General features: G+C 37.8%; 1 long non-coding RNA gene across 1 annotated transcript; it reads left to right on the forward strand.

Moving 5' to 3' along the window:
* Window positions 1-3,141: 3,141 nt before the first annotated feature.
* Window positions 3,142-3,879, forward strand: LOC122029938. Its single transcript, XR_006125247.1, has 3 exons — window positions 3,142-3,334; window positions 3,424-3,643; window positions 3,821-3,879. It is a non-coding gene; the product is annotated as an uncharacterized LOC122029938 (long non-coding RNA).
* Window positions 3,880-14,099: the final 10,220 nt, after the last annotated feature.

Below are 14,099 nucleotides of genomic sequence, written 5' to 3' on the forward strand. Positions count from 1 at the left end.
TCTACAAGAAAAAGAAGGACTTTAACAAGAGAGACCTAAAGAAGGCAGTACAATCCAATGAAGTTCAACCTAGTTCAAAAGTCAAGTTCAAGGTGATCTGCTACGGGTGCAACCAGAAGGGGTACATCAAGGTCAACTTCCCAAATCAGAAGGATGCAAAGAAGCAGAGGAAGAAGAAGGTGCTAAAAGCAACCTTTGAAGAATTCTTAGAAGAAGATACCAACGACGAGCTTGAACAAACGAGCCTCCTAGCACTAATGGCCCGGGACCAAATTAACATGTCCGAGAGCGAGAGCGAATCGGAAGCAGACTCGGAAAGAAACCACGGATCTGTATCCATTTCCGAAGGGATCGATCCCTCTGTAAGTATTCCTCGATTAAATAATTTAGTGAATTACTTATTACGCAAATTAGCAAAATCAAACATTCGGGTTAAGTCACTTCTAACGGAAGCAGCAGTCCTTAAAGAAGTGACTAACTTCAAAACCTTGCCTGACCCATTTCAGACTGGAAATTCAACTCAAGTCCAAGAGCTTGAAGAAGAAAATTCTAGTCTGAAAACTCAGGTCAAGGATTTGGAGAAGACCCTAGAACGGTTTTCTTTGGGGTCCAAGAACCTTGACCTAATTCTTGGGACACAAAGGGACGTTTACAATAGAACTGGACTAAGTTTCAAAACCAAGAAGAAATATCGATCATATCTATCCTTAATCAACAGACCTAATAGTAAATTAGTCCAAGCATGGGTACCCAAGTCCAACTTGGTCAATCAAGTTGGACTTGGTCAATATTGGGTCCCCAAGGATAAAGTACATTACCTTGATAAACCTTATCGAGGTTATGATCCAGGGAGAGAAAAAAGAAAAATTATTTTAATTAATAAATAAACAAAAATTATCTTAACAAATAAATAATTAATTAAATTAAATTAAAATTATCTAAATAAAATAAAAAATAAAAATAAAAATTATCTCAACAAATAAATTTAAAGGAATATAATTCTAAATTAAAACTTTAAAAACAAGCTAAAAGGAAAACCAATAATGGAGGCTCCAGAATAGCTGGCACCTCCAAAAGGAATATACCCGATAGGGTAACCAAATGCAACCTACCCGACAGGGTAATTAGGGCTAGAATAAAAAGGGTTAAGCTTAACTTGAGCCATGGTACTGGTGAAGTATTGGATGATAGTACGTTAGGGAAGCTTAGTCTATACATGTCTAGGAAGATATTGCTTCGACCTGGTGCATTTGGCTAAGTGAAACTGACCGAAGCTACCCTTTATGGATCCTAACTAGTTAGACCAAGGTTTTGTACTAAGTTCTATGGATAGAACTATTTGGAAAACTTTGAAGGCATGGTAACTTTAATGATGTCCATGTGACTCACCATAGCCCAGAAGTTTATCCAAGGAATGTCTATTTGTTGAGCCCAAAGCTAAACCTGAATCTAACATAAAGTTAAACCAAACACTATAATTGAAACTAATTCATCTCACAAAATTATAGGATTTCCTGATTGAAAAATCTAGATCGGGTGAGATGACTAAGGACAAAACTTAAATTAAAACAAAAATTAAATTAAATTAAAATTAAATTAAATTAAATTAAAATTAAAATAAATTTAAATTAAATTAACCTAATATTTTTCAAATATAATTAACTTAATACTTTTCAAATTTAATTAACTTAACATGTTTCAAAAATTTAATTAACTCAATATTTTCAAAGTTTAATTAACTTAAATATTTTTCAAATTTAAAATTAACTATTTTTCAAATTTAATTAACTTAAACCTCTCTCAAAATTTAATTAACTTAATATTTTTCAAATTTAATTAACTAAACATTTTTCAAAATTTTAATTAACTTAATAATTTTCAAATTTAATTAACTAAACATTTTTCAAATTTAATTAACTTAAATATTTTAAAATTTAATTAACTTAAATATTTTTAACATTTAATTAACTTAATATTCTTTAAAATTTAATTAACTTAAAACTCTTTTAAAATTAATTAACTTTTTCAAAATTAAGTAACCTAAATTTTTTTTAAAAATTCTATTAACTAAAAGTTTTTTCAAAACTAATTAACTTGATATGTTCAACCATCTCACATTTGTTGGAATTTTGATTTTGGGGTGAATATTGATTACGAAAAATTCTTCGATAAGAGTTAAACGCAGCGAAAAAATTAAGCAATGCTAATACAGACCAATTTTACTTGGTTCGGAGCCTGTGTCGACTCCTACTCCAAGGTCCGCACTCTTTGAGTGCTTTCGGTGGACAATCACTAGCAATTCGAAATTTATTACAAACTACGTACAGGAAATGCTAATGAAACTAAAAGAAATACCGACAAAGGAATAAATCGAAAAGGAGAATTGTGTTGTCGGAACTTCGTTAGCGTCGCAGGAGCGCAGAGCAGCAGAGCAAGCAGTAGAAGATCTTCATGTCAGTTGTTGTTTTGAGCTACACCCCTGACCCTCCTTTTATATGAGGCTCGGGGAGCCCCGGATCCCTTCTGGGCACCCTGGTGAGACGTGGCAGGTCCAACCAGCGAGCTCCACGTGGCGACGACGCAATAGGATAAAAATTATGTAAAATACCGGAAAAATGACGAATATTAATAAGGGAATTTTCCGGAATTTTTGGATATTTTTCGGGAATTTTTCGGAGCTCGTACGGACGAGTTAACGGGGATAAAAACGGGGTCCGGAAAAGCCTGTTTAGGCTACCCAGTTTTAATAAGGAAAAGTTTTATTTTTTTTTCTTTTCCTTTTTCCTTTTCTTTTCCTTATTTATATATTTTTTTCCCTCGTTACTGTGCCGAGCCCTAATCCGTTCCTCTCTTCTTCTCTCGCGCCCGACGCCGGCGGTTTCTTCTTCCCGAACGCCGGCAGCCGGTTCCTTGTCGGAGCCCTAGCACCGCCGCCCGACCGCCTGCCCTAGCCACCCAACGCCGCCGACGCCCTTCTCTCGATTCCTCCTCTGGTCCGACGAGCCATCGCCGGACACCCTCGCTCTCGGCCTCTTTTCTGCCCTAGCACAATTCTTTCAACCGCCGGCAGCCTGAGTTCCTGCCGCCAGCCGCCGAACTCGCGTGCCCTAGAGGGTTGGGTTCACGACAACGCGCCGATTCTTCTCTGTGTTCGGCCTCTCCACCGCCGCACACCGCTGAGAGCCGGCTCTCCTCCTTGTGTTCACGACCGCTCCACATCTGCACCGTGCCGACGCCGACTTCTTCATCTCTGCGCCACTGCCTCTGCGTGCCACTGCCTCCACACCTTCTTCACTGTGGTCACACCTCTAGTGCCCTAGCAGTGATCTGGGAGGTGAGTGTTATACCCTAATTGGTGAAATTTGAGTAGTATTGTGTGATGTGGAATTTGGATTATGGCTTGATCTATGTTAGTGATCTCAGTGCTTGACCTTGCTTGGACCAGTCGGTGGAGATTTCTTTTCCCTGTGTTGCTGCTGTGCCCTAGTGCACCATTACCGGTGCCACTCTCTTCTTTACAGCAGAGTGGTGATTTTAGAGTGAAGTGTCCGACTTGTAAAGTGTGCTTTAGTTTGTTCAAGACTTCCAGCAGCAACCCCATCCAGTAGCCCTTGCTTCAGCAGCAACAGCAACGGTGGTTGAGGTATTGTGGAGGAATTTGATTTTTTTTTCGTTGTAGATAATTGGAGATACCTAATCCATTGTAGTTGTGAAAAGGGTTAGGGTTAATGAGTTTAACTCTAATTGATTAATGAAATTATGATTTGGTTTAGTTAATGAAGGCATGATAGAATTAACTAAATTAAATATTGTGACACAGGATTTTGACACGAGACGAGTATCTCGGAGTCGGATTGGACTTTTCTTATCGGAGGCGGGTACTTTTGACTTATTGTCTTTGATATGCTTAGTAATTAAATTAACAAGATGCATTAATTGTGTTTCTTACTTGTTTCGGTTAATCACTGCCCAATACATGCTACCTGTTGATTGATTGTTTGTTTACATCTTGTATGAATATGTACCTGATTCCACATGCTCATGGGTAGTGATATAACCATATTTTACCATGTCAGGACCTAGGTTTGATACCTTATAGAATCAGATACCTTGATATGATTCATTCGCTTTGGTGCACATTATGATATGTCCAGAGATTGGGTTAGTATATTACCATGTTTAGTGACATGCACCATTCGCATGATTGCATTGAGTGATTGATTGCTCCTTTATTGTCGAGCACTTTGCCAGTTTTCATCGCTTCGTTGTGACGCTCATGGGTAGCGGGACACAGCGTGGTAGCATTCGGCTCTTCGGTGCTCCGCTGGTCCGCTCATGGGTAGTGTGACGCAGCTGTAGCACGTTAGAGATCCCTCCCGTCACCGGGAGTTGAGAGCATTCGCGCCCCCATTTATGATTTGGGGTAGAGTACGTATGTACTCCGACAAGATCCCGCCCACCGATCACCATCGGGAGTAGTGTTACGAGTGCACGGTTGTCACACTACCCACTCGGTCCCACATTGTTGTGAGTCCGTCAGGGGTGACCATGACATTGGCATCATATGCATGATGCATTTATTGTTTGTGTTTGTGTTTGTTGCACTTATATGCTGCACATTGCTTGGATACCTTGATTGACATGCATACAGGTCTTCTATACCTTTCGGACTGTTTGTCCTTTTACCGGGTCTTGGTTAGTACAGATTCTCTCCTGTCTTCTTCGGTTTATAGTTACCTTTATCTTTATCAGGAGACTGTACGCATGATTAGTGCTAGGTGTTATTTCTTTACTTTGCATATCAACTGTACCTGCTGAGTGTTGGACTCACCCCGCCTCCATTGTTGATATTTTCAGGTTGATGCTGTCAGGAGGGAGTTCCAGTCGCTAGTCCCCACAGCACGTAGTGCTAGTCCTCTGCTGGGTTGAGTTGTTATTTTATTTTAGTTATTTTTTTTCTCTATCAGACTTTGTTTTAGTCTTGTTTTGGATTTTTCATATGGATATTGTATGGAATCCTTTCGTTTGATGGACCTTTGATATGATTTGGATTTTATTCTACTATATGCCTGCCTGGACAGCAGAAGAGGTGGGTTCGTCGGTTTTGAGCTTTACGAGTGTAGTGGAGTAGGGTGGATTTCGAGTCAGAGTTTTATTGTTTTGTTTACTATTTTATTAACTGCGTGGTTGTGACAGCCAGAGGCTGAATACTTATATAAACTGCGTGGTGATTGGTTTTATTTACTGTTATTATTCCAGCCGCCTGTGGCTGAGGTATTTATGTATGTAGAAAGTTTCAGATTGTCCGTCGTACAGGGGAGATGCTGCCGAAATTTCTTCGGACAGGGACTCCTCTGGGGCGTGACAATTTACCTCCCGGGCGCCCGGATCCCTTCCAAGCGCCCGGACCTCCGAGCGCCCGAATCCCCTCCCGGTGCCCGGACCACCTTTTTCCAGAGAACATCTTTCCTACAAAACAAGATTAGTCCGAGGCAAATAGATAATGTATATCCTGCAAAACAAAGTGTTAGCACAGTTTATAAGTTCAATATAAAAAGTATGACTTAGATTCTGTCTTTCCGAGATCGGAATCTAGTCACGATCTCGACTTAGATATCTGAAATGGATCTAAGCCGGATCGACGCCTAATGTTCCCTTCCCAGGAACGCGTCCTCACAGTCACTCCCTTCCAGTGACTTACCTTCACTCACCTGCCAGACGTCCGGTCAGCCCTTCGACCCGTCTGGACTTCTCGCCAAGCGTCCAGTCAGCCCGTCGACCTGCTTGGACTTCTCGCTAGCTATCCGGTCAGCCCATCGACCTAGCTGGACTTCTCACCAAGCGTCCGATCAGCCCGTCGACCCGCTTGGACTTTGTGCCAGACATCTGGTCAGCCCATCGACCTGTCTGGACTTCGCCTGCACACTCGGTCAGAGTGTTAGATCACGACAAACCTAACTTAACATGATTTGTCATTCATCAAAACCTAAGTTAGACCGTTAGTGCTAACCGCACCAACAATCTCCCCCTTTTTGATGGAATGACAACCTGGTTAAGTTAGTAAAAAAATATGTGAGTAAAAAACCAGCATGATTTTTAAGGTTTAAGTTAGTTTTTAACTTTGACATTTTATTTTTCTAACTTAACCACCTATCCCTCCCCCTTTGGCATTCATCAAACAAGGACATAAGTCAAACACTCAAAAATACAGAATATAGACAAAGTTAAAATGTAAGGAATGATGTCAAGTTAACTTGGGGGAGTTTAAACTTTTGAAGATTTGTTTAATGCATTAGCTTTAGCTTTTAGAAAATAGCTAAGTTTTGAAAAAGTAGCAAGATAACCTAGTGATGAGTATATTTTGAGTAATTTTTAAAGATAATTTTTACAAAATTAATTTAATTTTCAGAAACAAATTTGTAAACTCAAAAAGATTTTTCTAATCAGAAATTTGAAAAGCTAATATTCAAGTATAAGTGTATAGTTTCAAATTTTAAGATCAAGTTTTAAATTTTCAAAATATGTTTAAATTTTGAAATATTTTTCAAACATAAGTTTTCAAAATCAAAGTTTCAAGATCAAGGTGTAGATTTTTCAAAATAAGTTTCAACTTTGAAACGTTTTTCAAACCTGAGTTTTCAAGACCAAAATTTCAAAATCAAGGTTTAAATTTTCAAACTAGGTTTCAACTTTGAAATAATGAGTTTTCAAAACCATAATTTCAAAATAAAGTTTAAAAAATCTACTAATTAAGACTAAGTTTGCAAAAGATTCAATTTTTTAAAAACTTAGTTTATAAAATCTAATTTAAAAGCTTAGTTTTATAAAAACTGGTTTTCAAAAATAAGTTTATTAAAAAATTTGAAACATAAGTTTTCAAAATTAAAGATTTCAAAACTAAGTTTGAAAAATCTATTTTTCAATACTAACTAAGTTTGTAAAAACTTCAAATTTGAAAACCGAAATTTAATCTCAAAACTAAAAAAATTTTAGAAAAGATATTATGTTTAAGGTGGAGAAAATAATTTTGGTGTTAAGTGTTGATTTAACCAATTAGGTACTTACTGACTATCAGAAGATAGCAGTTTTCACTTGGTTAGTCAAGTTAAGTGTAATGTAATCAGTTAGTGTTTGACTAACCTGAGTAACTTAACTTGATCACTATATGTTTTGTATTTAACACCCAGACTTATATTGATGCACTGACATAAGCATCTTAAGTCCAGGCAATTGGCCTATACATCTCACCCCTTTCTATGTTTGTCAATCATAAGCAAGGTAAACCTAGAGTGTTGGTGAGATGCTCAAATACTAGTCCTATGGGAACATGATTTCTAAGAGGATTTTTCTAGTCTAAGGCTAAAATTGTTTTGAAATTCTAAAAGTAGGAAAATTTTAAAAGGTAAAACAATTTTAACCTAGAATTTAAAACAGTCATTTTTAAAATAGTTTTGAATTTTAAAAATCCTAGTCTATTAGACACATCCCTAATTTTCTACGCAGATTGCTAAATTCACTTTCAGGGAGTGGTTTTGTGAATATGTCAGCTAAATTGGACTTAGACTCAATGTATTTGAGTTCAATGTCACCTTTAGTAACATGATCCCTGATAAAGTGATGCCTAATTTTAATGTGTTTAGTTCTGGAATGATGCACTAGATTTTTTGTTAGGTTAATTGAGCTAATGTTATCAATTAAGACTTTTACATTTGTAAGGTTCAAGTTAAAATCTTTTAAGGTGTGCATCATCCATAATAATTGTACAACGCACTCTCCTATAGCTATATATTCTGACTCAGTTGTGGATAGGGAAACACAGTGTTGCTTTCTACTAAACTAGCTAACAAGTGATGGATCCAGTAATTGACATCCGCCACTTATGCTTTTGCGGTCTAATTTGTATCCAGCATAATCTAAGTCAGAGTATCCTATTAATTCAAAATTATTAGTCCTAGGATACCAAATACCTACATTTGTTGTTCCTTTAAGGTATATAAAGATTCTTTTGACTTGAGTCAAATGAGATTCTTTAGCACAGGTTTGGTATCTAGCACACATACTAACTGCAAATAAAATATCTGGTCGACTTGTAGTTAAGCATAGTAGGCTACCTATGGCACTTCTATAATATTTTAAATCAACTGGTTTTCCATTGGGGTCATCATCTAGGATTGTGTTTACTGCCATAGGTGTTTTTATCTCTTTGGTGTTTTCCATTCCAAATTTTTTAAGTAATTCCTTAGTATATTTTTGTTGATAAATGTAATTACCTTCATTTGTCTGTTTGATTTGTAATCCTAAAAAATAGGTTAATTTGCCTACCAGACTCATTTCAAACTCATGTTCCATTAAGTTTGTAAATTCATCTAAAAATTCTGAATTTGTTGAACCAAAGATTATATCATCTACGTAAATTTGTGTTATAAAAATATCTTCTTTTATTAATTTGACAAATAAGGTTGGGTCAATTTGACCTTGGTTAAACCCTTTCGAGATTAGGTAAGAAGTTAGTCTTTCATACCAAGCCCTAGGTGCTTGCTTAAGTCCATATAAGACTTTCTTTAATTTATAGACATAATCAGGGTGTTCTAGACTCTCAAACCCAGGTGGTTATCCTACGTAGACTTCTTCTTTTATTAGTCCATTTAGGAATGCTGACTTAACATCCATTTGGCATAGTCTAAACCCTTTGTGTGTTGCATAACTTAGTAACATCCTAATGGACTCTAGTCTAGCCACTGGGGCATATATTTCATCATAGTCAAGTCCTTCTACTTGACTAAACCCCTTAGCAACTAGCCTGGCCTTATTTCTAGTAATTTCTCCAGTTTCACTTAATTTGTTTCTAAATACCCATTTTGTTTCTATTATTTTCTTATTCTTGGGTGGTGGTACCAAGTCTTAAACTTCATTACGCTCAAATTGAGCTAATTCTTCTTACATAGCTATGACCCAGTCTAGGTCAAGTAGTGATTCGGCTATGATTTTGGGTTCAATTTTTTAGATTAAAGATATTTGACTTAGATTTCTAAAGGATGATCTAGTTTGAACCCTAAGATCTGGGTCACCAATTATTTGATCAGTTGGGTGATTTGGGTTGACTCTTATAATTCTAGGAGGTTGACTCTACTGAGGTTGTTCTTCTTCTTCATGACTTAGAGTTTGGTTGGTTCTTTCAGAGTTATTATTTTCTTGAACAAATTCAATTGGTTGAAGTTGTGTTTGTTCTAGGTTTTGTTTGGATTCTTCAAATTTCACATTAGTAGTTTCTTCAATTCTTAAGGTAACCTTATTATAAACCCTATAGCCTCTACTATTTAGGGAGTAGCCTAAGAAAATTTCATTTTCAACTTTAGAGGTGAATTTTTCTAAATGTTCTCTTGTGTTTAGGATGAAAGCTGGGCACCCAAATACTTTAAAGTATTTTATATTGGGTTGTTTATTATAATAGACTTCAAAAAATGTTTTGTTATGGGTTTTATTTAGTGTTGTTCTGTTTTGTACATAGCAAGCTGTACTAACAGCTTCTGTCCAAAAATATTTAGGTAAGTTGTATTCATTTAACATCATTCTAGAGGCTTCAAGTAAGGTTCTATTTTTTCATTCTACAATCCCATTTTGTTGGGGGGTTTTAGGGCACGAAAATTCATGATGGTAGTCATTTTCAAGACAGAATTTGTTAAAGTTATGATTTTTAAATTCTCCCCCAGTATCACTTCTGATTCTTTTAATTTTAAGGTCCTTTTCATTTTCAACTTGTTTACAAAAGTTTGTAAAAATTTCAAAAATTTCATTCTTATTTTTTAAAAATTTTACCCAAGTGAACATAGAATAGTCATCTATTATTACTAGACAGTATAGGCTTCCATTTATTGATTTGACCCCATGGGAGTCAAATAGGTCTAGGTGTAGAAGTTCTAATATTGAGTTGGTTTGTGATTCATTAGTTGGTTTGTGGGTAGATTTTGTTTGCTTACCTTGTTGATAAGTATTACATATGGTTGAATCAAGGTTAGGTAATTTTGGTAGTCCTCTAACTAGTCCATTTAGTCTGCTTATATTTCTGAAATTTATGTGACATTCTTCTATGCCATAACTAGGTTTCTTTTTTTTTGTGTTAAATAACATTTAATTGAAGAAGTGGTTAAGTTAATCGCATAGATGTTGTCTTTCCTAAACCCTTTTAGGCTTATGTTAGGGTTGTCTAGGTGTTTGATTAAGCATTCTGTACATAAAAACCTAACCTTATACCTAGTATCACACAGTTGACTGATACTTAAAAAGATTATACTTGAAATTTTCAACAAGTAAAACATTTGTAATAATAAAGTCAATTTTCAGTTCAATATTACCTATACCAATTACCTTGAGTTTGTCGTTGTTCCCAAAGGCAACTGTTCCTAGGCTGTTCCCAATTACCTTAAGTTTTAATTTTAAAAATAAATTTTTAAGTTAAAAAAAAAATTAAATTTTAAATTTTTAAAATAAATTTTTAAGTTAAAAAAATTTTAAGTTTTTAATTTTTTTAAATAATTTTTTTAAAAAAAAATTAAGTTTTAATTTAATTTTAATTTAACTTTAGTTTAATTTAATTTTAATTTAATTTAGTTTTAATTTAATTTAATTTTAATTTAAGTTTAATAGTTAATGTCCTTAGTCATCTCACCCGATTTATGTTTTCAATCAGGTAATGCTATAATTTTGTGAGATGAATTAGGTTCAATTTTAGGGTTTATTTTTAACTTGTGTTAGATTCAGGTTTAGCTTTGGGTTCAACAAATAGGCGTTCTCTGGATAAACTTCTGGGCTATGGTGAGTCACTTGGACATCATTAAAGTAACCATGCTTTTGAGGTTTTCCAAATAGTCCTATCTATTGGACTTAGTACAAAACCTTGGTCTAACTGGTTAGGATCCATAAAGAATAGCTTCGGTCAGTTCTGTTGGACCAATCCCAATGGTCCGTAGGACCATGTGTTTTGGTGTTTGGGCAAAGGGTTTAAGTTAGGATTGCCCTCGTTATTTGATATGTGTACTTGAGTTGTGCAGGACTGCAGGTGACACATGTGACTCAGGTTGACGGCTTCAGGTCCGGTGAAGGATGGAGCATCCGAGGGACCGTGGACAAGGCAGCAAGGACAAGGGCCGAGAGAAGCGACTTCGAGGCATACGCGAAGGATGGCATTGGGGACGAGCCGCGGGCTTGGATGCATCCGAGCGACGAGAGCCAAAGGAAGTAGGCTTGAAGGCAAGAGGTCAAGGCTGCAAAGAAGAGTCAAGTGAGTCGTGAGGGTCCGAGTGCGAGAGAAATGTACTCGGGATGGGAAACCCTAAGTTTAGGGTTGTACCAGTCGACTGGTACAGGGACCAGTCGACTGGTGGTGAGCACAGAAGCTCTCTGTGCCCAAAACGGCTGGGACCAGTCGACTGATAGATAGCCGTTGAGAGAGACGTTGGGTTGGCACCAGTCGACTGGTGCAAGGACCAGTCGACTGGTAACGGGCAAATCAGCAAGGCTGATTTCCCCAAGCTTTATAAGAAGGAGCTTGGGATGGACGGCCAACTTGACGAAATTAGACTTGGTTAAAGCCTAATTAGTAGTCATCTAGTGCTCTAGCAATCCAAGTGTTCTTGATCGAGTTGTGGCGAGGTTTCTCCACCGACAAGGAGGATTGTGCTAGCCGGAGTTTCCGGGGACTAATTCACCGACGGATTGAGGGATCGTCCACCTTACGGACAGCCGTGGAGTAGGAGCAAGTTATCTCCGAACCACGTAAACAATCGTGTTAGCGATTTGCATTTCCATTCTTGTATTTAGTGTTTAGCTTTCTATTTGTGTTTGTTTGTATTCCGCTGCGCTAACATTATAGGAAGCAAGGATTTGGGGGCGCCGTCTATCCAACCCCCCCTTCAAGCTGGCCACCGATCATCCAACAAGTGGTATCAGAGCGAGGACGCTCTTCGTTGGACTAACCGCCAAGAAAGCATAAGATGGCCGGGTTTATTGTCCCTCCAAAATTTGAAGGAGGAAGCCTTGGGGACATCACCTTTTGGATGGTGAAGATGAAGAGCTTCCTCGACACGGATTGGGACACAATGATGGTCATCGAAGAACCATTTGAAGCCCCAAGAGACAAGAAAGGAAAGAAGCTCCGAACACGACATTGGACGGAGGAGCAAACCTCACGATCGGAGGCAAACTCAAAGGTAATAGCAATTTTAATTGATTTATTGCCTCCTAATGTGATAAATGGTGTAGGTGAGTATAAGAACGCCCATGATTTGTGGAGCAAAGTGAAGAAATTTCCATGGGAGGAATTTTTGCCTACACAAGAAGAAGAAGAAAAATCCGAAGAAAGTGATGAAGTGGTCCAAGAGGAGAAGAAGGACCAATCGGATGTGGAGCCCAAGGAGTTGAGCTTAGTAGCTCAAGAAGAGGAGGTGGAGCAAACGGAAGTTGAGTCACGCTCAACATCCGAGGAGGAGAAGGAAGATGAAGTATCATCAACATCCTCAAGGGTTGAAGAAGAATCCAAGACGGATGAAGAAGAGGTCTTGGAGGTCAACCTAGTGAGCACCTCCACCGAAGCAATGTCAAAAGATCACATAGTATGCTTCGGTTGCAATGAGAAGGGGCACTACAAGAGTAGGTGTACATTGGGTAAGAAGAAGGTAACTCCTAAACCCAATCAAGTTATTTTGAATACTAACATGGGTTGTAGGAATAAAGAAGCCCAAAAGAAGGATAAGAAATGGCACATAGTGTGCTTCACGTGTGGTGAGCGGGGTCATTACCACACCAAATGCCCAAAGAAGAAAGAAATCAAGAAGTTGGCACATTTGAAGAAATGGGAGAAGAAGAGAAGCAAGAGTCAAGGGGGAGCTTCAAGGGTAAGGGAGGTATACCCTAATTTGAAATGCAATGCAAATTCTTATGTTCCCATGCATGCTAGGAAAAATAATGATTATCATTATGTAGCAATGCAAAATTTTGGATTTAAGTATCATGATAGGAATAGGGTTAATGTAGATCAAAACCCTAGGAGACCAATTCATGAAAAACCTAGGAATGGTAGACCTAAGGAGGCCCAAGGCATTAATCCTAAGAAGGGGAGACACATGCCTAGAAAGGGTAGGTCTAGGAATGTCCAAGGTGGACAAATTAACTCTAGGGTTAGGAACCTAGAAAGGGAGAATCAAGCTTTGAAGGCAAAGCTTGATGGTTTAGAGAAATTCCTTAAGAAATTCAATGTTGGATCTAAGGGATTAAGTATGGTGTTGGGTAGTCAAAGACCCAACAATGATAGATCGGGCTTGGGATATCGATCTAGTCCCTCCAAGGCCAATGAGAGTTCATATGCTAGGGTGGCAAATGATCATGGCAAGGGAGAGTCCTCCAAAATTAAGGGAAAGTCTTATGCTAGGGTTGCATATGACTATAGCAAGGAGAAGCCAATAAATGGCAAGGGAAAGTCATTTAAAAGTAAGGAAAAATTAACCAAGGACAAAGTGTCCAAGGTTAAGAAAGTTAGGTTTGTAAGCCAAGTGTCACCGGAGGTGCACCGATGTGGCCTAGTCATTGTGGATGAGTCACCTAGGGAGGTGGCTAAGGTTAAGAGCTCTAGGGGGAGCTCTAAAAGTCAATTTGGGACCCATGGCCAATGGATCTCAGGTGGATTCTACTTGGGGGTCTAGAGGAGCCATGGAGTGTGCCAAATGGTTTGGAGATGGATTTGAGTCTCAAACCTAGGGATTTGACACACATAGATTGTGTTTCATGCAAGAAATATGACATTTGGGGTCATATAGCATGATAATTGGTTTTGGATGTATAAATGTCATATAAACCAATGCTAGGGATGCATTGTGGGTTGGTATGGGCACATACATCAAGAGGAAGCCAAAACTAGGACTTTAGGTCAAGGTTCAATTGAACCATTTAGCTAGTTTTGGATGTTGTGTCAATCTTGGGATTAGTGATAGATACATTTTGTAATGTATTTTTCCCAAGTAGACAAGGGTACAATAGACCTCTCCACAAAATTTGGGAATTTTTGGAGGTCTAGGGAATTTCTGGTGTGTTTCTGAAGTTGGCCTGAA

The sequence above is a fragment of the Zingiber officinale genome, chromosome 10B (assembly GCF_018446385.1).
Source record: "Zingiber officinale cultivar Zhangliang chromosome 10B, Zo_v1.1, whole genome shotgun sequence".
Taxonomy (NCBI): Eukaryota; Viridiplantae; Streptophyta; class Magnoliopsida; order Zingiberales; family Zingiberaceae; genus Zingiber; species Zingiber officinale.